Source organism: Oryctolagus cuniculus, chromosome X (genome assembly GCF_051225735.1).
Source record: "Oryctolagus cuniculus isolate XC-2025 breed Fujian yellow rabbit chromosome X, ASM5122573v1, whole genome shotgun sequence".
Taxonomy (NCBI): Eukaryota; Metazoa; Chordata; class Mammalia; order Lagomorpha; family Leporidae; genus Oryctolagus; species Oryctolagus cuniculus.
This window is the reverse complement of record NC_142888.1, coordinates 1,913,903-1,937,423: the sequence shown is the minus strand read 5'-3', so window position 1 is coordinate 1,937,423 and position 23,521 is coordinate 1,913,903. Positions and strand designations below refer to the sequence as shown.

At 43.9% G+C, this 23,521-nt stretch overlaps 2 long non-coding RNA genes across 12 annotated transcripts in view; one reads left to right on the top strand and one right to left on the bottom strand.

The window, feature by feature from the left end:
- Positions 1-461: 461 nt before the first annotated feature.
- Positions 462-23,521, top strand: part of LOC138847719 (uncharacterized) — a 41,202-nt gene continuing 18,142 nt past the window's right edge. For 4 of the 10 annotated variants that reach the window (XR_016228370.1, XR_016228369.1, XR_016228368.1 and 1 more), the window contains exon 1: positions 464-941. This is a non-coding gene — a long non-coding RNA (uncharacterized LOC138847719). Of the gene's footprint in view, positions 942-23,521 lie in introns of all 10 variants that reach the window. The other 6 variants (XR_016228366.1, XR_016228365.1, XR_016228363.1 and 3 more) reach the window with 4 other exon arrangements.
- Positions 21,003-23,521, bottom strand: part of LOC138847720 (uncharacterized) — a 233,576-nt gene continuing 231,057 nt past the window's right edge. For both annotated transcript variants that reach the window (XR_011385664.2, XR_016228371.1), the window contains one exon: positions 21,003-23,380. This is a non-coding gene — a long non-coding RNA (uncharacterized LOC138847720). The remainder of the gene's footprint in view (positions 23,381-23,521) is intronic.

The window sequence follows — 23,521 nt, the reverse complement described above, 5'->3', positions numbered from 1 at the left end:
GCAAGCAGCTTCTTAGGTCTGTGGATATGGTTCGGCAAGCAGTAAGTTCAGCCTGCAGATCAGATAGGCAAGCAGCAAGTTAGGTCTGTGGAGGCAGATAGGCAAGTAGCAGTTAGGTCTGTGGCTGTAGATAGGAAAACAGTTACTTAGGTCTGTGGAGCCAGATAGGCAAGCATTGGGTTGTGTATTCTGCAGAGCCAGATAGGCAAGTGGCCGGTTAGGCCTGGGGATTTGGATAGGCAAACATGAGTTATTCTGCGGATCTGGCTAGTCAAGCAGCCAGTTAGGTATTCTGCAGATTCAGATATGCAAGCAGCGAGTTATATCTGCAAATCTGGATAGACAAAAACCTGTTTAAGTTTCTGGATCCAGCGAGTTAGGTCTGCTGCAAATCTGGATAGGCAAGCAACTACTTAGGTCTGTGGATATGGGTGGGCAAGCACAAACTTCCGGCCTGCAGGTCAGATAGGCAAGCAGCTGTTTACGTCTGCGGATCCAAATAGGCTAGCAGCTCATTCTGTCTGCCGAACTGGATCGGCAAACAACAAATTAGGTCTTTGGATCTGGATAGGCAAACAGCGAATTAGGTCTGTGGAGCCAGATAGGCAAGCAGCTAGTTTAGTCTGCAGATCCAAATAGGCAAGCATTTAGTTAAGTCTGGGGGGGGCTGAATGTCTGAAGTGGTGCAGCCCTCCCACCTGTCGGTGAAAACGTCTGTCTTCCCATAATGCATGTGGCACATCCGGGCCCTGTGTGTAGCAGCTATAAAAGGCGTGGAAGCGGGCGGGGTGGTGTGTTTCCGCCCATGGGGTGGTGTGTAAGGCCGTGTGCCTGCCTTTTCAGTGCTCAGTTTTTCATCACATGGACTTCGTGATGTGAACGGAACGAATGGAACATTTTCACACTCCTGCCAATTCTTGGACAGACCTTCCTTATTACAGGTACTGTTTTCCGTTTCCATTTCCCCCTAGCTTATGGGCAACTCTGGTCCATTCATGTTGCATATTTTTCTGTGTACTGCGGCCTGTTTTAGCGCATGAATGTATATTTGTTTCCAAGCACATAGTTAAAATGGGTTTTCTCTTGTTAATTTGTCTTGGGTCAGTTTAATTCTTAGCCCAGTCAAAAGAACATGATCAGAGTTCATAGCCAATGGGAAGCAAAAGAAAGGAAATGCATCACTTCCTATGAGCCGATTTCTATAGCGGGGATTCTAAGCTGTGAAATATCATGGTCACAGTTATCATCATTAGAAGTGCTTTAGTTTGTTGATGTCGGGTACCCAGCTTAAGATATTTTCTGAGGGGCCAGCAGGTAAAGCCGCTGCCTGCAGCGCCGGCATCCCATAATAGTGCTGGTTCTAGTCCTGACTGTTCCACTTCCGATCCAGCTCTCTGCTGTGGCCTGGGAAAGCAGTAGAAGATGGTCCAAGTCCTTGGGCCCCTGCACCCGCATGGGAGACCCTGAAGAAGCTCCTGGCTCCTGGCTGCAGATCGGCCCAGCTCCAGCCATTTGGTCATCTGGGGAGTGAACCAGCAAATGGAGGACCTCTGTCTCCCTCCCCTCTTCTCCCCTCCTCTCTCTGTATTTCTGTCTTTTAAGCAAATAAATCTTTAAAAAAATATTTTCTGAGCAGAGGAAATGAGGCAAGAAGGTTAAGAGGGTCTGTGCACTGGGCCTGATGATTTGTGAGGAGTTTTCTGTGATTCCAGATGTGTAGTGCAGTCTCTGCCAACGTTTGTTTTCCTCTGCATCTTTATTCTCCAAAGAGAGATTGGGAACGTTGTGTATTCTGGGCACTGTAAGGGTTAAAAGTCAGACTCCCTGCCCTTCACACTCTAAGTCTTCAAAATTTAGCTGCCACAACACTTAAAAGAATTGTGAAAACCCATGTGATCTCCTCACCTATTTTCAAGTGGACATTTCTAGTTTTCACAATAAATTTAAATAATTATATGAAAACGGTTACTACTGTACTATAAATATGGGCAGTTAAAGTGAAACATGTACATCACTCATTTCAATATGTACAGTGGAATCTGAATATCATTATATACTTACCGTAGTCCATTCTGAAAAACAGGAAAATCTACAGCATTTCTTCTCTTCAAAGTCATATTTTCATTCCACTCTTCAACATAATTTTATCCTAATGAAATTTGTTTTTATGCCTGAAGGGCTTGCTGATCACCCTGTATACTCACACATACATGCATGCACATACACATTCATGAAGGAACTTTAAAATGTGGAAAATTGAATTAAAATATGTTTAGTTTGGTGCAAATTTTTATTTAAATCTGTGAATATGAGAGATCTCAAAATCTCATGAAAATTTGTATTATGAAATAGTATGCATGGATTTCAAAATGTTTTTGCATCAAAATAAACTTTTAGGTCCATTTTCTGTGAACTTTTTGAAGTACCATTATATGACACACACACCTTTTTTCGTGACATTCACCTCAACTTTTTTTGTAGGATTTGCTTAATTGAATTGAAAGGCAGCGTTACAGAGAGAGAGAGACAGAGACAGAGAGAAAGAGAGATCTTCCATCTGCTGGTTCACTCCCCAAATTGCCACAACAGCTGGGGCTGAGTCAGGCCAACGCCAGGAGCCAGGAGCTTCTTCTGGGCCTCCCACATAGGTTCAGAGGCCCAAGCACTTGGGCCATCTTCCACTGCTTTCCCAGGCCATAGCAGAGAGCTGGATCAGAAGTGGAGCAGCCGGGACTCGAACTGCAGCAACTGCACGTGGTGGTCCGTCAACTTTCTTAGTGAAGTGTAACTTAAGCAGTGCACTGTTGGATTCAAACTCTAACTCCACTATGTAATAGTTGTGCCTTTAAGTAGTTATTTTAGCCTTATGAGCTTTTCTTTCCTTTCCCATAACGTTAGGAAGTTAATATTACCTATTTTGTAAGGTTGTTGGAAGAATTAAGTCAACACGTGAAAATACATAGTCAAGTGCTTAGCATATAATAAGCATTTAATAAATGATGATGAATTGTTAATCTACACCTCTTCACTCCCAAGCCTGCACACGTTCTTCCAGATACACTAGACCATGTTATTTTGTCCAGTCCTACTTTCTTATTCCCAGAGCCGCTAAAAAACCACCATCAGTATGCCACTGATTCTCTTCCAAAAGTTCCTCAAACTTCGATAGATGAACAGATTATTTCTTTCCTGCTGGCTCTCTGCCTGTTGCCACAGATATTCATGTGAAAACAGTAGAAGCTAGAGTTTTCTGGCCACCCAAGGAGCTATGAGGAAATGATAGACTCGTGGACACATTTTCTCCCCCCATGGTTTTTCATGAATCACACTATAGTTTTCAGTTACTTTAAGGTGATTTGTAGCTAATCCTAAAGCTATCTCCAGTGTGATCGATTCATGCTGTTATTTGATAATCCTATTAGCTTACTGTAGCTTTTCAAGTGAATTTTTGTTAGTAATAGTGATCATCTCTGGTTTCCATAGAGATATAACTAGGAGAAATGGACAATGTCCTTGGGAAGATTTTTCACCACTTTTTTACAGCCCCTTATAAAGTTAAAATCCATATATCCTATAATCCAGCAATTCTACTCCTAGGTATTTACCCACAGGAAAGAAACATGGGACTGCCTAAAGATATGTGAAAAAATATTGATTCTGCCCTGTTCATTATAGTCAGAAACTCAAATGTCCATCAAAAGTAAAATGGATAAGCAAACTTTGGTATATGCAAACAGAGGAGTACAACTCAGCAGTAAAACAGGATAGGCCGTAATATATATGACAACATGGATGAATCTCAAAAACATTCCTTTCTATGACCAAAACTAAATATAAATGAGTGTATACTCTATGGTTTCATTTGTATGAAGTTCTAGAATGTATCCTAAGAGGAATCAGAGAATTAATTACTTATGGAGAAGAGGCATTGATTGTAAAAAGTCAGAAGAAACTTTATGGGTGGTGGAAATATCTTGATTGGGCAGGGTGTTACATGGGTGTATACCTTTGCCAAAACTCATTGAACACTACACTTAATATATGTACATTTTATGGACGGTAACTTATACTTCATTACTTTTTATATTGAGAGAAAGTAAAAAAAAAACATAGCAGTATTCAAACTTACTATTGTAAGGGGCCTCAAAGATAACTTCACTTTAACCTATTCGGTTTTGAGGCCAGAAAATTCCATACAGCTGCCCGAGTGAGTGGCTGCTAAGCTCCGTCTTGAACCGTGCCGCAGGGAAAAGACAAGCTTGTCACCCAGTGTATCCATATGCAGTCACCGCCAGCTGACTCGCACTGCTGGTGCATGTTGTGCTTGCAGTCAACTCAACTTTTGCCTCTGCCAGCTAGGACATTCCATGGGCCCTCGTTCAACCTTGAGTGCCCCGTCCAGTGTTGCACCGTAGCGCCTATGTCAGTTAGCTTTTCATCACTACAACAAACACTTGACAGAACTTAGTTGTGAAGGAAAGAGGTTTGTTTCGGCTTCCAACTGTGGAGGTTCACATTGGGCTGCACTGGTTCAGCTGTTGGGTGCAGCATGTGGGAAGCGGTGATCACCTGGCTTTCCAGATGGCAGAGATTGGTTAGGGCCCAGTTCAACTCTTACAAGCAATCCTCTCATGATGACTGCCTCCCAAGGGCACACCCCTGATGATTGACCTCAGGGCCTCCCACCTCCTAGACACCATAATTGCATTAAATGTGCACCCTTAGTCCGTTACCCATTAACCTAAGACTTCGAGGACACCCAAACTAATATCTGGATCATAGTAGCATTGCGGACATTTGTACTAAGCATCAGCACTTCCTCTAATGTCTTTAAAATTCTTTCTCCAGATGCCGTTCATGGCTCTTGGATTTGTCATATAAGCAGATTATCTCAGACAACTTGGAGCAGTTTGGGAGTGAAACTGCCCAGAGTCCTGTGAAAGATTAATTACATAGAACCATGTCCTGTGACTGTGCCAGTGAAGAACTGCTTTACAGCACAGGAGACCCACATCAGGGCAAGAAGATCTTGGTTGCCTACGTAACTTGTGTAGGAAGCCTTCTAATTAGACTGTTATTCTTGATAAAAACCAGGGCTAGGAACACATCTCAAATCGTGACTGAAGTCGATGTTTCTTCCCTCTCATGCAATGCTACAGCATTAGATTACAGCCCCACTGCCACTGTAGGAATCAAGGAAAAGCAGTGACTTCCTCCCCAAGACAGAGCTTGCAAGTTCGGGGCAAGAAACAGTCCCAGGTGGGAAGGGGAGAGTAACACTGTCCACAAAGAGAAACTGCCGAATGCTGAGGGGAAGAGTGCAATTTGGTAAATTCTTTCCTTCGAAAATAGGAAATAGGTAGCTCTGCTGATTTTTCTTTGTGAGGAAGAACACAACCACAACCTGTGAAATGTCTCAGAGCAGACGAAAGTAGGATCTCAAAGTGAGTTTTTAATCTGCACACATGCCCATGTACACATGGCAAACGAAAGGAGTCAAGAGGACTGTTGAAAATTACAACTTCTGCTGAAAGCAGAATAAAAGAGCTCCAACATTTTGATCACAGTCCATTTTTATGGATTTCTGTTAGTTTAGAAGAACTGTCAAGTACTAGTTCATCTTAAATGCAAAACTGACACAGACTTTAGTGCTAAATGAACCTGAGTTAAAAAAAAAACCTGATGAATTACTCAGTTCAGTTCTTTGTTATGTATTGTCTCATTCCCGCTGTGTCTTTTGTATGATCACATTCACAGAATTCAGCCCGGTGCTGTCTGGGTGCACTGTCTGTCCTTAGCAACTGAGTGTTCTGGTCGTTGACATCTAATCTGACTGTTCCAAATTTGCTAGAAGACAATGAAAGAGTTGTACATTGAATTTTCTTTTGAAAGTCTTTTCTTCAAGAACTTAATACTGCTCCATAAAGATTCTGACTCCTTGGGTTTATCAAAGTAAAAATATTGTAACTGTTAAAAACATGACAAATAGAAAATGAGCACCTGTCACTGATTCCTCTTCTCGGTATGAGAATAGCAGGGTGGTAAAGCTCGTTCAAAGGAGAATTTTAGGAGACTGAGTGTGTACAGGCACTAAGAGAAGGCATTAGATGCATTGGATCATATTGGATACAAACGTAGCCAGTGTCCTGCAGAGCAGCACACATGTGACCTTTTGAGATTATCTGTTTGACTGGACAGAAACTTCTCAACCAGACTAAAAAAATGTTCAAGTTATATAACCTGTCAGAGCCTGGACCCTAATCAAGAGTAAAGAGTAAGTCAAATCCTGCCTGGTAAATAATCAGTGTTTCTTAATGTGTCTTATTAGTAAGCATGAAATTTCAGTTTAACATTCTAAAAATTCCCAGGAGCCAGAATATTCTTTCTAGAAAGGCCATTGATTGATGATTTTAGGCCTCCAGCCTGACCCCTGGCTGACAAATTATTCTAGGTGATGGGCGGTAAACACTCTCCAATCTGTCATCAGCGTTGGTGTTTTAACCTAATCCCAGCCGACTCTCAAGCTCCGTTCTCCATCTTCCTTGGCACCGCTTCCAAAGCCTGAATGACACTGCGAAACACCACACAGCCAGGTGTCTTCACGGGGGAGGGTACAATCTGCTTTTGAGTAACCTTGCTTTAAGTCCCTCTGGGTTCGCTATTGATGTCTTGTCATCTGTTCATCTGTCATTTCTTCGTTCTGGAAGTACAGTTGACCTTGGAAGCTTGTACATTGAGTTCCTGTGCACACAGCGTCTGTTCTTGGTTCCTCTCCAGCCCTACACGGGGTTGTGTGGCTCAGATATGCTTCATGAAGGACATCATACCTTACTTGGCTCTTGGAATCATGGAAAGAGAAGTTGAGCATATTTAACACAGGAATAATATGGTGAGCAAAGCAGTAGAGAATGGAAATGCAGTGACTGTAGTGTGATGAGATCCAGAATTTGGGGATGTAAGAAATAAGACAAGTGGGGATAGTGGATTATACAAGGTAAAATAAGATAATATTTGTCCAGTACCTGCTATGTGTCAAGTACTTTGGAAATTGATTTTGGTATGCCAGTTTCAAATATTATTCCTTATTCTCCAAATCAGCATGTTGGAGATTGAAATGCTTATCTTGAAGCTATGTGCCTTCCACTTTGTTGTGACTAAACCAACATCAAATACCAACTTTTCCTAGAAAATTTGGTCTCAGAGTGTTCTTAGTGGAAAAAGGAACACTACCTATTATCATGTAATTGATAGCAATGATTGTGTAACGGGTAGCAAATACTGTGTTAGCAATCACAATAATCATTATCCTGGCGAATGTTTTCTGAGCAGTTTACAAGTATTATCTCCGTTAATGCCAATGACAACCTCATAAGGTAGGCACTAGGACTAGTTGCCATTTTGCAGGCAAGGGTTTTGTAAAGCAAAGAGGTAAGCAAAGAGTGCAGGGTCCTAGAGTTCGTAGGTGGTGGCATCAGGATTTGAATCCAGGTCTCTGATTCCACACTGCAGAGAATCTATAGGAGAAAACCTGTTGGGATAACTGCACACCACTTCCAGGATTTACAGTCGAATGTGCACCTGTCTCACTGAAATCTCATACTCTCTTACTTTCTTACTTCCACCTACCCAGTCTGACCAGAAACCAAGAACCAAATTGCCATAGCCGAAACAACGAACTAATGGCAGCGTGGCAAAAGGAAGAATGTCTCAATCAAGTGTGGTGGTGGAAAAGGGGGTAAAGAAATTATGAGACAGGGGCAGTAGACAGAGTACTTAGGGTAGGATCCCAGAGCTAAACATCCTGGGTTGAATTTCTGTCTCAGGGATTTAGTAGTTGTGTGACCTTGAGGAAATTACTTAGCCTCTCTATGTTTTAGTTTCCCCATCTGTAAAATGGGTACAATGAGAACCTCTATTTAAAGTGTTCTTTTTTTTTAAAGATTTATTTTATTTATTTGAAAGGCACAGTTAGAGGGAAAGAGAGCAAGAGTGAGCACCAGCTTCCATCCACTGGTTCACTCCCCAATTTGCTTCAACAGCTAGGGCTGGGCCAGAATGAAGCCAGGAGCTTCTTTTGGGTCTTCCACCTTGGTTCAGGGGCCCAAGGACTTGGGCCACCATCTACTACTTTTCCCAGGGGCATTAGCAGGTAGCTGCATAGGAAGTGGAGTGGCCAGAATTCAAACTGAATGAGGTGCTGGCAGTACAGGCAGCAGCTTTACCCACTATGCCACAACTCTGGCACCTCAAGTATTCTTAGAAGTATTAAATAAGGGCTGGCGCCGCGGCTCACTAGGCTAATCCTCCGCCTGCGTCGCTGGCACACCGGGTTCTAGTCCCGGTCGGGGTGCCGGATTCTGTCCCAGTTGCCCCTCTTCCAGGCCAGCTCTCTGCTGTGGCCCGGGAAGGCAGTGGAGGATGGCCCAAGTGCTTGGGCCCTGCACCCCATGGGAGACCAGGAAAAGCACCTGGCTCCTGGCTCCTGCCATCGGATCAGCGTGGTGCGCCGGCCGCAGCAGCCATTCGAGGGTGAACCAACGGCAAAGGAAGACCTTTCTCTCTGTCTCTCTCACTGTCCACTCTGCCTGTCAAAAAAAAAAGAAGAAGTATTAAATAAGTACATCTTTGTAAAACTAGTACAACAGTGCTCAGTATATAGTAACTGTATAATTAGAAACTGAATCAGGAGAATTGCAGGTGGGCCAATCATAGTCCTTGTTGATGACTGGAAGCACACTGAGATGTTTAAGAATAGCACATTCATTGTAGAAGCCACAAAAGACTAGATTAGCTGTTCTTCGACAGGTAGAGATTGGGCTTCAAAAGGCACTTGGTCGGCTGGCGCCGCAGCTCACTAGGCTAATCCTCCACCTGTGGTGCCGGCACCCCGGGTTCTAGTCCCCTGTCGGGGCGCCAGATTCTGTTCCAGTTGCTCCTATTCCAGCCCAGCTCTCTGCTGTGGCCCAGGAGTGCAGTGGAGGATGGCCCAGGTTCTTGGGCCCTGCACCCACATGGGAGACCAGGAGGAAGCACCTGGCTTCTGGCTTTGGATTGGCGCAGCGCACCGGCCGTATCAGCCACTTGGGAGGTGAACCAATGGAAAAAGGAAGACCTTTATCTCTGTCTCTCTCTCACTGTCTAACTCTGCCTGTCAAAAAAAAAAAAAAAAGTAAAAAAGGCAGTTGGTCAAACCCTCTGTTCACAGCCGTAAAGCAGAGCAACACCAAGAGTAGAGTAGGCGTGGTTAACGTGCTTGGCTCCTAGCACAGCAGAGTGGACAGTGAATCATAGTGTGTGCCATAAAATTCCATCCCAGAGAGGTCTGAGTGTTCCTGAACAGTAACTCGGTTTTCCTAGTGGGTGATTGTTCATCGTGCTGACTGGGCATGACCAGTCAGCTGCATAAGGCGGTGTTTGTCAGGAATGCGAGTTGCGTCTATCTGGATAAGACTCCACCAGAACTCTGGGTGGGAGTCATAAAACCACAAGATCATGTATCTCGTGAAGTAATTGGACAGACACATGATTGCTGGGCTGAGGCTTGCCACCTAGGTCCCGCTCAGGCACTGGGCACAGTCTCTCTCTTGTGGTGTCGCCATTATTTATCATTCATTTCCTGTTCAAGTATTGCATCTAGTGCTTTTCTTCATTGATCCTTTTCTTCTGAGATCATTGCTAAAAGCCAGTGCTTCCATTATAGCCAATGAAATACAGCCTGACAGGTTTAGCTGTTGTAGAATATTGGTGAAAGTAGACTGAGAGAAACCGTTGGGGCTCAGAAGACAATCCCCTAACATGTGACGCTTTGGCCCAGCAGAACTAAAGCAGCAGCCTCCAGGTCTGACCCTCACTCTGCCCCCTTTCTCCTGAAATCCAGGCAAGGGTGTAAGCTGCCACAGAACACACCACGCACTGGAGTAAGGGAGAGAGTTTATTGGGGGAAACTCGACAGACTGGAGGGAAGGGACAAAGAAGGAACAGAGGCAGAAGGAGAGCGTGAGAGAGAGAGACAGAGAGAGAGAGAGACAGCGGTCAGGGGATGGAGAGGAAGAGAGAGCGAGCCACGTGTTCAGGAACAGTTCTTTTAAAGCTTTGCCAGGGGATGGGCAGGGAAGCAGGAGCAGTGAATCCCATTAGGATGGGGGTGGGGCTGACACCAGTGGTTGGGCCATGTGGTCACCTGGCTTCCAGCAGTGGCGGCGAGGGCTAAAGCCTAGGATGGTGCCAGGGTGTAGATCACACCGTAGATAAGATCGCGCCATTTTTCTAACAAGGGGCTTTCTCTGAAGTTCCCGCTCTACCTAAAGATCGGGTCCATCAAAGAAGAACACAATTGTTTTCAGTCTTCTTACAGAAATTCAGTTAACCAAGGATGATTAAGTTCATATGAGGAAGAGACTGAAAATCCGACACAATACCGAGAGCCCAGAGGACTTTGTACCAGGCTGCTGTCTGTTCTTCCAGTTCCATGCATCTCCCCTAAAAATCATTTGCTACTTTTCTAAATGACCTATATCTCATTGCCCTTCCTACTAGGAAGAAGGTACTTTAACTTCAACCATCTGCCCTTCTTTGAGCTCCATGTTTCATAGGCTCCTGTGCTTGCGCATCTTGATAAATCCTTTTCTCCTGTTACACTGAGCCTGCAGAGCCAAGGCTTGAGCTTCCTTACAAAGCCAGATTATTTTTACTTGCATGAAGTCTGTCTAGCTTCAATTTACCCTTTAGTTGTTCCAAACAAGAAAAATATTCCATCAGATTTTGAAAAATATTCCATTAGATTTTGAAGTTTATTAGCAATATTCTATCAAAATATTACATTATATTATATTATCCTAAACATAGATTTTGCTGTTAAAATGTTTTCTGCATCACTCAAATGGTATTCTTACATCTTAGGGCCTATTTCTTCTTCAAATATCTTATTTTAAAATGTATCAATTCACAAATGAAGGAAGATTGGCAACCTCACTGGCTTTCTTTTTCCTTTTCCTTTGTAATTGAGACATTTCCTTAGAATATCCTCCTTTTTGCCAAGTACCTTCACTCCTGTCAACACACATAAAACACAAAGGTTCTAAAAAGAGAGCAGCAGGATTATGTGTAACTTCCATGTATTATTACTGCTAAACCCCAGGGGTTGGTCATCTTTTGTTAAGGGATTATTTGTAGTGCATACTTTACCAAAATTATCCTGTTTTATTGCTAAGTCCCTTCTTAGCATTATGCTGCAAATATCTAAGGCTGCAAATATCTAACTACAGCCCTTACAAAAGATATAGTTCTTTGTTTTTGAAGATTATGCTGCTAATTTACCATCAACACATGTATGGGTATTGTCCTGCCAAACACTTGCTAGATTGCATTTGTGACAACACATACAGGTATGCCTTTTAGTTGGCTGACATCAGAGGAGCAGGCTGTGCCCATCTGCTGTCTTCAAGAGAAGCCAGTGTCCGGTGTTCGGTGCAATGGTTAAGCTGCTGTGTGGCACACCAGCATCTAGTATCAGAATACTGCCAGTTTGTGTCCTGGCTTCTGTACTTCTGATCCAGTTTCTTGCTAATTCATACTCTGGGAGGCAACAGATGATGGCTCAAGTACTTGGGTCCCTGCCACCTGTGTGGGAGACCCAGTTTGAACTCCAGGCTTCCTGTTTTGGCTTGGCTTAGGCCTTGTTGTTGTGGGCATTTGGGGAGTGAACCAGCAGCAGATGGAAGATCTCTGTGTCTGTCTGTCTTTCAAATAAGATGAAAACAGATGATATTTTATAAAGCCAAATGATCAATTAAACTTTCTGAGATATAATCTTTGTTTTAGCTGATCAATAGACTTAAGGATCCTTAGTCTTAGATTTCAGAATAATTCCAAATTTCTCCAACTCTGTCAAGGTATGTCATGAAAGCTTTCAAGAAATTAGCAAATGAGATAAACTTTGGCTCAACCCAAACTTGATTGAATGTGTTCAATTTGAAGGAAATTCCATCCATTAAATTAAATTAAAATATGGTAGAAAAACTAAATGATAGAAAAGAAATCCTACTTATTCTCCTATACTAAAAATATAAGTAGATCTTAATTTATTTAAGACTTGGTGTATTAAAAATAAAAACAAATTCTCTATAAATATGCATGTATGATGTAAGTTCTGTGGACTATAACTCTTAAAACTGAAGCATGCTATTGCAATCACACTGACAAAATGGAGGGAGTGAGCCTACAATGAGATAGCAGTCAACCCAAAATAATTAGGAATAGAAAAAGAATTTTTAGTATTAAATAATATTCTAAATGTTAAACATTTGAGCAACAGGCAGGCATGGTGAGTCTACTTCAGTATCTCAGCTTGTGATGTAAACGAACACTTGACTTAGCTTCAAGCAGTCTTTACTTTTACCAAGAAATCTAAAAAGGCCAAACTTAAGCATTCTCTTTTATCTTGATGCTATGTGATGTCAAACACACCTAATGGCAGTATTCGAGGAGTGAACCAGCCTATGGGATCCCCCCGCCCCCGGTTCTAATGAAAATGAAAAATAGGCCAGCTCTCTGCTGTGGCCAGGGAGTGCAGTGGAGGATAGCCCAAGTGCCTGAGCCCTGCACCCCATGGGAGACCAGGATAAGTACCTGGCTCCTGCCATCGGATCAGTGCGGTGCACTGGCTGCAGCACGCCGGCCGCAGCGGCCATTGGAGGGTGAACCAACAGCAAAGGAAGACCTTTCTCTCTGTCTCTCTCTCTCACTGTTCACTCTGCCTGTCAAAAAAAATATTTTAAAAATGAAGAATAGTAGGAAACTTCCATCTTGGAAAGACAACTATTTAAAACAACAAAGTTTTTGCCTTTTAGAGATACATTCTGATACATTTATGGATGAAATGATACACTGTCAGTGATCAGCTTCAAAATAAGACAGTAAACATGGGAAGTTGGTGGAAGTAGAGCTCAAACAAAATTTGCAATGAGTTGGTAACTGTTGAAGCCGGGGCAGTGGATACATGGGCGTTCACTATATATGGTTGTCTTCTGTATACATTTTGAACTTACGATAATAATAAAATAAATGCAGACAAAACTGAAAAATAGAAAAGGAAGGAAGGAAAGGGCTATGATTTGAACAAGATTTTCTCCTGAACTCATACAGATGTTTAAATCCCAAAGTCCTAAGTTAATTGTATTAGGAAAGTTTTAAATTATGTGTTTAGAGGTAGAGACTTTGAGAAGTGATTAGATTGAATTCAGTTATTGGGGTGGGGCCCATGAACAAATCATGGGGGCTTTATGAGGAGAGACACAGACATGTATGCTCCCTTTTGCCATGTGATGTTCCATGTAGAGTCTGGACTCTACCAGCAAGGACACCATCACCAGAGGCCAAACTAATGGGGCCTGTGCTGTCTTGGACTGGGTGCCTCCAAGACTGTGAATCAAAATAAACCTCTTTTTTTTAAAGATTTATTTATTTTATCTAAAAGGCAGAGTTAGAGTCTTCCATCTGCTGGTTCACTCCCCAAATGGCCGCAACGGCTGGAGCTGGGCCAGGCTGGAGCCAGGAGCTTGTTACAGGTCTTGCACACGGGTACAGGGGTCCAAGAACTTGGGCCGTCTTCCCCTGCTTTCCCAGGCACATTAGCAGGGAGCTGGATTGGAAGTGGAGTAGCCAGAATGTATCCACTGCCCCGGCTTCAACAGTTACCAACTCATTGCAAATTTTGTTTGAGCTCTACTTCCACCAACTTCCCATGTTTACTGTCCATATGGGATGCCAGCATCGCAGGCGGCGGCTTAGCCCCCTGTGCCACAGCACCAGCCCCAAAATAAACCTCTTTCCTTTATAAGTAGCCTATGTCCAGGATTTTATCATCGTCATGAAAAGGTAGAAAGGGAAGGAAGAAAGCATCCTTGCTGCAGAGTGTGTCAGTTTTGTGTGTGTGTTGGGAGTTTTATTAATTTCCTAAGGCTGCTATCGTGAATTACCACAAACTTGGTGGCTTACAACCAGACAGATTTGTTCTATCCCAGTTCTAGAGTTCAAAAGTTCAAAACCAAGGTGGCAACAGGACCACACTCACTCTAAAGGCTCTAGCAGGAAATCCTCATGATTCTTCCAGCTGCTGGTGGTTCCTGGTATTCTTAGGCTTGCAAACACATTACTTCACTCTGCTTTCATCTTCATATTGTCTTTTCTGTGTTCTGTATTGTCTTCTTACAAGGACACCATTTATTGGACTTAAGAGCCACCCTAAATCCAATAGGATATCATCTCAAGAGCTTTAATTACTTACATTTGCAAAAATGATATTGCCAAATAAAGTTACATTCTGAAGTTCCAGGTGGCCTGAATTTTAGAGGAACATGATTCAACTCATGACAGGGGTAGAAGTTGACAGTGAAAACAAACTGGAGATAGGGTGAAAAGAAAAAGCCATAAAGTAATAAAGTAATAAGGTTCAGAAATGAAGAAAGCCAGAACTAAGGTATTGCCTCTGGGGATTCAGTGGAGCTTGACATGTGGATGTATACTCCATAGTTGCGATTTGAGGTAGTAAATTAGTGATTGAGGCAGGTCCAAGGAGCAGCTGGAGGCCAAAGGGGACCCTGGAGCCAGCTGGAGGTAAAGGTCGGTGAGAGGGTTTCTGAGGGGTCCTCAGTGTTGACAGACAAAATAAAAGGGGAGAGAGTTTTTCACCCTAGCGAAGTTAGATTAAAGGCATAGATGTGAAAATCTGTGCAGTGGCATCTAGAGAAAAGAGTAAGTGACATGATGGTATTAGAGGATAAAATAGAAGGCAAGGAGAAGCAAAAGCAAAAGCAAAAGCCGGAGTTGTAGACGGGAGCTGCATCTGGGAGAGCTGTGAAAGCCATGTTAATAAACTGGGACTTATCTACTGATTTACCAGAGACATTTTCAGACTTTAAGCAGGTGAGTGGCATGGTGACATTTTCCTCTTAGCAGACAGCATTAAGAGTGGATCGGAAACATGGCTGGGTTTGTGGCATAGTGGGTTAAGTCATCCTGTAGGGGTGCCTGTTCAAGACCTGGCTGCTCCACTTCCTTTTCAACTCCCTGCTAATGTGCCTGGGAAAATAGCAGAGAACAGCCCAAGTGCTTGGGCCCCTGCACCCACATGGGAGACCTGGATGAAGCTCCTGGCTTCGGTCTGGCCCAGCTCTAGTTGTCCTGGCCATTTGGGGAGTGAACCAGCAGATAGAAGATTCCCTCTCCCTTCTCCCTCTCCCTGCCTCTTTCTTTCTGTATATTCTTTCAAAGACATAAATCTTTAAAAAAAAAAAGTGAATTGGAGGCGAGGAGGTTGTCTCGTTCTGTTTTCTGTTGCTGTAACTGAATACTACCGATTGAGTAGTTTATAAAGAATAGATGTTTATTCAACTCACAGTTCTTTAGTCTGGGAGGTTCAAAGTTGGGGTGGGTTGCAGGGATGTCTGGAGAGGACCTTTTTGCTAGTGAAGACTGCAGAGTCCTGAGGCAGTGCAGGGCACCACACAATGAGAGCCATGTGTTCAACAGGCTAAGACAAACTGGCTTTTCTAACAGATGCACATTCCAGATAACCTGCTAACCTATTAATCCACGAGTGATGACCTAATCACCTCTTAAAGGTCCTGTCTTGTGGGGAGCAACTGGGAGTAACTCAGACTAGACTAAGTTACTGGAATTAAGACTTATTCTATGCATCTGCTCTCCCACAATATGGCACTGGGAGAGGAGGAAACAGCTTCTACACAGCTGCCTCCAGTTCAGCCAATAAACTGTAGGACCTGCTCCTGATTGGAGGAGAGCAGCGTATTCGGCGTGTGGGTAGCAGAGTTGGGATTGGTGGAAGAGGACTATAAAGGAGGAGAGAGACAACATGCACCAGGAACATCTATCTGAAGGAACACCTGTGCAGCCCCCGAGAGAGCCGGCCGGCGGTGTGCTGCTCCCCCGCGGAAGTGGGGAAAGTGGCAGGGGGAACCGCCCTTCCACGGAGGTGGAAGGGTCGGTAGCCAACCCGGGAAGAACCAGCAGCAAACCCGGGGAGGGCCGAGCGGACAAAAGAACAGCGCAGGGTCCTGTGTCGTTCCTCCACGAAGAGGGGGAGCGACACTGTCTAGTCCCACATCTTAATATCTCACCATGTGGATTAAATTTCAACATAAGTTTAAATGTGGGTATTCAAACCATAGCAGAGGTTGATTAGAATGAATTTGTGGTCCAGGCAAAAGATGCTCAGGGCCTGAATGAGGATAGCCATTGTGAATGAGAGAAGGGGGTATGGAATCAGAAATAAAAGAATATGGCAGATAATGCTGAGGTAAGATGAGATACTGGCACACAGGATTCTTATTCAGTGCTTCTGGGGGGTGACCTGGTCAATCCATCTCCATTCTTCCATTAGAATTTTGCCACATCGGGCCGGCGCCGCGGCTCACTAGGCTAATCCTCCGCCTAGCGGCGCCGGCACACCGGGTTCTAGTCCCGGTCGGGGCGCCGGATTCTGTCCCGGCTGCCCCTCTTCCAGGCCAGCTCTCTGCTGTGGCCAGGGAGTGCAGTGGAGGATGGCCCGGGTGCTTGGGCCCTGCACCCCATGGGAGACCAGGAAAAGCACCTGGCTCCTGGCTCCTGCCATCGGATCAGCGCGGTGCGCCGGCCGCAGCGCGCCGGCCGCGGCGGCCATTGGAGGGTGAACCAACGGCAAAAGGAAGACCTTTCTCTCTGTCTCTCTCTCTCTCTCTCACTGTCCACTCTGCCTGTCAAAAAATAAAAAAAAATAAAATAAAAAAAAAGAATTTTGCCACATCGTACAATGTAAGGTAACTTGGATAGATGACTCGAGATTATACTGTGCACACTATTTGACCCATCTATTCTTCTTCAGGAATAAACCTGTAGGGGCATAAAGAACCTAACAAGTGTTGAAAGCTGTTAGCTATCAATTTAAAAATTGATAAAAAATTAAATGTGTACCAGTAGGCATCTGCTAATCCTATACTTCTAATCAGTAGGCATCTGCTAATATTTATATGGGCTGTGCATTTAGTACAGCGGTTATGATGCCACTTGGGAAACCCACATCCTTTTTTGGTGTGCCTGGGTTCGATTCTTGCCTCTGTTTCCAATCTGATTTCCTGTTAATGTTCCCCTTGGGAGGCAGCAGACAATAGTTCAAGTGGTTGGGTCCTTGTCACCCACATGGGAGACCATGACGGAGTACTAGGCTCCTGTTTTCAGTCTAGCCCAGTCTTAGGCATTTGAGGAATGAACTAGTAGATGGAAGATCCTTCTTGGTCTCTCTGCCTTTGAAATAAAACCACTTTTGGCTGGCACCGTGGCTCACTAGGCTAATCCTCCGCCTGTGGCGCCGGCACCCTGGGTCCTAGTCCCAGTTGGGGCACCGGATTCTGTCCTGGTTGCTTCTCTTCCAGTCCAACTCTGCTGTGGCCTGGGAAGGCAGTGGAGGATGGCCCAAGTCCTTGGGCCCTGCACCCGTATGGGAGACCAGGAGGAAGCACCTGGCTCCTGGCTTCGGCTCAGTGCAGCACGCCGGCCGTAGCAGCCACTTGAGGGGTGAACCAATGGAAAAGGAAGACCTATCTCTCTGTGTCTCTCTCACTAACTCTGCCTGTAAAAAAAATAAAAATAAAAATAAAGATAAACCACTTTTAAGTACTCAATGTATAAACCAAAAATTATATTCAGCTTGGATGCAAAGGCACAACTTAGGATAAAGAAGCAATTTGACCTGATTAGATTGCTCCATTTTAATTATAGTATAGTTGTCATAATAGCAGTTGACAAACTTTTTCTGTAAAGGTACAGACAATAAACATTTTAGGTTTTGTGGGCCATATGGTCTATCACAACTACTCAACTCTGCCATTGTAGCGTGAAAACAACCGTAGGCAGTACTTGTATGTAAATAAGCAAGCATAGCTGTGTTCCAATAAAATTGAATTTACTAAAGCAGTCAGCAGGGTAGATTCGGCCCACAGCTGTATTTTGCCAACCTCTGCCCTACAGAATAAGGTAAAGTTCTGGCTGAATCTGCAATCAGCTTTGTACTTTGGGGCAACTTATTTCTCCTGTCCTATTTCAGCTCTTTGTTGTGAGAATTAAATAACATGCGAATACAAATTGGTTTGCTAAATGATATAAAAATATAGGCTGCTTTTGCCATTTTCAGATGTTTCTTTTGTTGTTATATTTACTGTACTTCAGTCTTATGACCTGCCTCTGAAGGTAGGTATTTGGTACTCTTTTCTCTGAGCCGCCTATTAAACCTTCAGGAATCATTCCATCCAGTGATGGTCTTTGTTCACAGCCTTGTAATCGTAGGGATGAAGGCAATTCTCCCTCCTTTCTGAAGGTTTCCATCTGCTCAAGGAAACTGACAATAGATCAACAGAGAAAAGGGCATCCAAGTCTATTATGCACACAGTGCAATTAGAGGAGAGAGGTTACTAAGTAACCCAGTGAGATTCAGAAACATATCCGCATCTTCAGAGGCGAGAGGGGGTGTAGGCAATTTAGAGGGGCAGTAGATTATTTTTAGGGAAAAAGAATGGGCCTAAGAACAGACGCTAGCCTGAGATGATGAAGTTTCCCGGGGCTCTGAGGGAGGTGGTGACAAGTTAGGGACGGGGAAGGGCAGAACTGCACAGGGAGCACAGGCTGTCATCTTAGGCCAGCTCTCTCAGGGAACTCCCGGAGCTGCCCTCAGAGGATTAGAGGAAACTGCTGTCTGGGCTTGGTGACAATTCTTAGTCTCGTCTCATGATTAATTTTCCCTGGTTTATGAGATCTTATGGAGGGAGTCCAAGACACTTGCATTCTTTTGGAAGAATTCCCTTTGGTCAGATAAAGAAAGTGGACAGAGAGGGAGAGGTCCAATTGGAGGATGGGGAAGGAACAAGGGAAGGTTAGAGAGGCCTTGATTCTAAGGCCTTCCAATGTCTTGTAATTCATAGTCTACGGTATCATTTTCTCAGTCCCAATGGAACCAGGAACTTTATCAGTCTAGTGGAAAGGCTGTTGCTTTAGAGCAGTCCTGGATTATTCTCACTTTAGTTGTCAGTTCCGTGGGTGTATGACCTGTGCAGATACAAAGGTCCTAGTGTTTAGAAAGGCTGCGGGTTTGTTTTTATGTTCTGTTGTTGCTATCATGAAATTGTTTAATAGTTTAACTAGGGCACTGCATTTTTACAATGTAACCAGTTCTGCCCTTGTATATTGGGAAGAATTAACTTTCCATTTTACACTTGTAACACTTTCAAGTGACACAAAATGTTTGACAGTAAGAAAACTTAAATGACCTCTATTCCTAAAAAGAACCCCACAGACATGTGTCCTATATTCTTTCATTTATTGAGTCTGCTATGCTTGAAGAAAATCCAGAGCAAGAAAACTCTTTAAATTATGCTAAGTTTATGGACAAATATATTAAAAAACATTTTTGTCCTCTTTATAAAGGTAAATCTTGATAAACATTTTTAGTGTTGTGAAAGTATTGAGAATTTAAAACCAAGTCAGAATTATGTAATTTTTGCAGTTATAAGTAGCTACCTATTTTGTGGTCTAAATGCAAGTACGTACTCTCAAAGTACCATATTCAACACTTCCCGGGAATTCCTCCTGCGTTTTCATAGAAGGCATGGGTGTGCTGGGTCAGTGGATTGTGCTTGTCAAGCACATGTGAACAATTATTGGCTGTATTTTAGAAGGGGGAAAGTTGCTGACAGGGTACAGGCATTGCCTTAGAGCAGCTGTGAGGTCCCAGTGGTCGGCCTTTGATTTCTGAATCACACTGTGGGCTTTCCAGCACCCTACAATTAGGTATTCCAAAGGACCAACAGCTGCGTTGTGTAAAAGGGGGAGGGGGTGATTGTCTTATTTATACTGGGAATAAAACGCTCTTGTTTTAAAGGAAGTGTATTTAGATAGAGTGAACCAATGCACTTTTTTTTAAGTAAGTGGCTCGCAAGTCGAGGTCAGTCTGAAACAACATGGCTTCAGTCATGTTTTACTTAAGAACAAGGTTGTCTAAAATCATTCAGATATGCCAGTATTCACTAGTGATGTAGCCCCAGACATGTTGTTGCCAAACATCCCAAACTAGTTGTGGGAGTAGCCATAGAACCCCCAAAGTCTGCTCGCCTGACACGTGGAAAGCCAGTTGCTGACATCAGTTTGGTGGAAGAAAATAGGTTTTTATTGCAAAGCACAGAGCAAGGAGCAGGGTAGTATTGCTTAATTCCCAGGCTCCCTAAGGAGTTAGGGGTGAAGGTTTAGATTGAGATTGGGGTGGAGAGGTGCATGATCAGCTCACATCCAAGTTCCCAATTGGTCAGTGGTCCTTATGATCTTTCTTTGGTTGGTGATTCCATGCTCTTTAGAGAATTTGTGATAGCCAGGTGGGCTCCAGTTGGTCTGAGGGATGCATGCAATTCCCCTAAACAAACCACTCAAGACAACACTGGCCATCAAGGTTCTTATCTATGGGAGAAGCAAATGACTCCTTGAGTCAGATGATTAGAACCTTGTAAGGTCAGGCAAGAACACCTTAGGTTCAAGGCTGGGTCTTCCTTTTTATAGGGGTTGGCTTCAAGGTTACCCCAAGTTTGACCCCTGCCCTGTTCATGTCCAAACATAAAGGATCTTCTTAGCACATTGTAGACACAAATACACATGTATAAATGTGTATACACTTCAGGAATTTGAATTGCATGTGTATGAGGTCTTCAAAAAGTTCATAAAAATGTATGTTATAAAAAACTATACCTGGATTTCTAATTTTTACAGTGAAATAAAATCTCAATTGCATTTTAGCATGAACTTTTAAAACATACAGAAGCCCCCCACATACACATTGTAGCCAGGAGTATTTCATTCTTCTGGACTATGTTACATGGCTCAGTCATGACTGTTTTATTTATAATTTTAATGAACCACTTATTGTTAGGTTCTCGGGGTTTTATACTCCAATAAAGCGAAGAGGCAACTGGTTGAGGCAAGTAGTTTTATTGAAGGTAGGACAGCAGAAGAAAAAAAAAAAACGGTGGGTGGTAAGATGCACGTTCAGACAGCAAGTGGGGGACCAAGAAGCTCAGCCCTTAGCCCCCTCCCCACCCCTGGGTGATGGCAGTTGTTGCCTTATACTCCTGGCCTGGGCAACGGTTGTGTACATGTGCAGAGACCCATATCCACAGGGATAAGATGGGCCATTCTTAATTGGGCTCAGTTTGCCTGGTGTGAAGTTAACAATATTTGTATCCCAGTGGCCTAGAAAGTCCTAACAAATGCAACATTTTAGCGTATTTTTCTATATAAAGAAAAAAAGATAAAACTTCAGGTATTGATATAAAAGGTCCTGGTGAGGGCAGAGGAACCAGGGAACAGGGATGAAGGCACTCTGAGGCCTCTTAACAGGAGAACATTATCAATGTGGGTTTCGGGGAAAGTTTGAACCAACTGAAGGAGGCACAGCCCTAAAGCTACAAGAAGGAAAACTGTTATGAGGTGAGTGAGAAGAGGCACAAGCCACGGTATCCATGAAGGTTTCTGAAACCAGTCACTCCAAGGTTTAGACAGCTGCTGTTGAATTTTGGCTGCCCCATCCACCAGCTTGCAAGCAGCATCCTGGACGAGACTGGATACATAAGAGCAACAATCTTCCTCTAAGAACAAAAGAGGATACCCTCCTTTTCCGTTGTTGGCAGGTGCAAGCCCTGTTGATTTTGTAAAGTTACTGCTGCCAAGGAGTCATCTCAGAGGCCTCGAGAGAACTCATCTAAGCTGTTTCATATATCTTTTTTTTTTTTTGACAGGCAGAGTGGACAGTGAGAGAGAGAGACAGAGAGAAAGGTCTTCCTTTGCCGTTGGTAGTGGCAGAAGGATATAGCAAGTCTTCCTATGCTCCTCACCCCAGCAGCAGTTCCTAAGCTGGCTAGGAGTAGTAGGGTAACAACTCTTTTGTGGTGGATATTTGCAGTCAGAGGAACCAGTAGATTGGTTATTGGGGCAACGTCAGTATTAGGAGACAGAAAAATGAGAGTACAAGTTCTGGTCCAGTTAGTTGGGGAGGCAGAGGTAAGTGTTGGTCCCACAAAGGAAGAAGATTCCCTGTTCATGTAAACAGGTTGTTAGGTGGCTGGAAAAGAGATGTTTAAGCACATAAGTGCCTTGTGCTGTCCCCAGTCCATCCTCCCACACATTGAAAGTGCCTCCCAATGTGGTGCCTATGAGAGGTTGTAAGGGATTATTATGGGTACTTTGGGTCACACCTAGTGATTTATTTTCATAAAGAATAAAAGGTTTGTGTGTATCTGAGGAGCCAATTGGTACAATTTTTAAATGAGTCTGGAAGAAGGCACTGTGTCATTTGAGGTTCCGAGGTAGGTTGCCAGGGAAAGAGCCCATGCCGTGTAGAGGGATGGCCTACACAGAACTGGGAGTTAGGCAGAGAGAGAGTGGGGGAACCCTGAGAACAAGACAGGTTGTGTGAATTTGCCATTAGTCTGAGGGGCCAGTAATAGTCCTGATTCTTACACCACGAAGGTTGGGAGAGATATCCCCCAGGGTGAGGCTGCCCCAGGATGAGGTCCTTATGATGCAAAAAGGGGCTTTATCCAGGAGTTGTATGTTGGTATATTGGTGCAGGTGTATAGGTAGTTAACTGGGCCAGACATTTTTGAGGTAAGGAAGTTCCGTGACACTTGACATAAGCTTAATGGCCTGGTCTGCCTGGGCTGTAGGATAAATTTTGAGGAGAGTTTCTGCTGTGTCTGAAAGCGCTGTGCTGTTAACCCAGGCAGGCTGAGGGGCAGAGACCGGAGTGCAAGTGGAGGAAGATAATGAGACTTAGCCAGCAACTTTTTGCAAGGTTTACATTCCATTTAGAAGGGAAAGGTGAGGCTGAGTGTGCTGTTCCAAGTAATGTGCAACAAGAAAGTTTTGTGCAGGGACAGGACAGGAGAATCATCGTTAGGTGTTAGAGTCAGAATAGGTAGAGCATCCTAACCAAAGATAAAGGCAGTCAGCTGTGTAGTCAACAAAGTCTCCCTGGAGAAAACATTCCCACAGGAAAGAGAGGAGCTCTTGCTCTGATTGGATGGGGGTGTCACAGCTTTCTATAAGAGTCAGGACAAGATCATAGAATTGTCCTGGGTCAGACATGGGGGAGTCTCAGTTTTCTATGCAGCTGTGTCTTCCTTCGTGTCCTGTATCACAGTTTTGTGAGCAGTCGTCTCTTCCTCCTCAGAGTCTCCGGTATAGCAGTGAAGCGAAGGGGCGTAGGTATTAGGGTTGTGGCTGCCACCTCTTCAAGGGCCTCCCCTTGTTACCTTCCTGGGTCAGGATGAGTTTTAACCTGGAAAAATGAATCCTGGAGGGAAAGCATGACAGATTAGTAACCGTGGAGGTCATGGGAACCATCAAAAAAGGCCTACTCCAACTGTACTGAATTGGCTTTGGGTTGACGGTTTTTACATAAACCCAGTCTCCTGAGTTAGCCTGTAATCAAGAA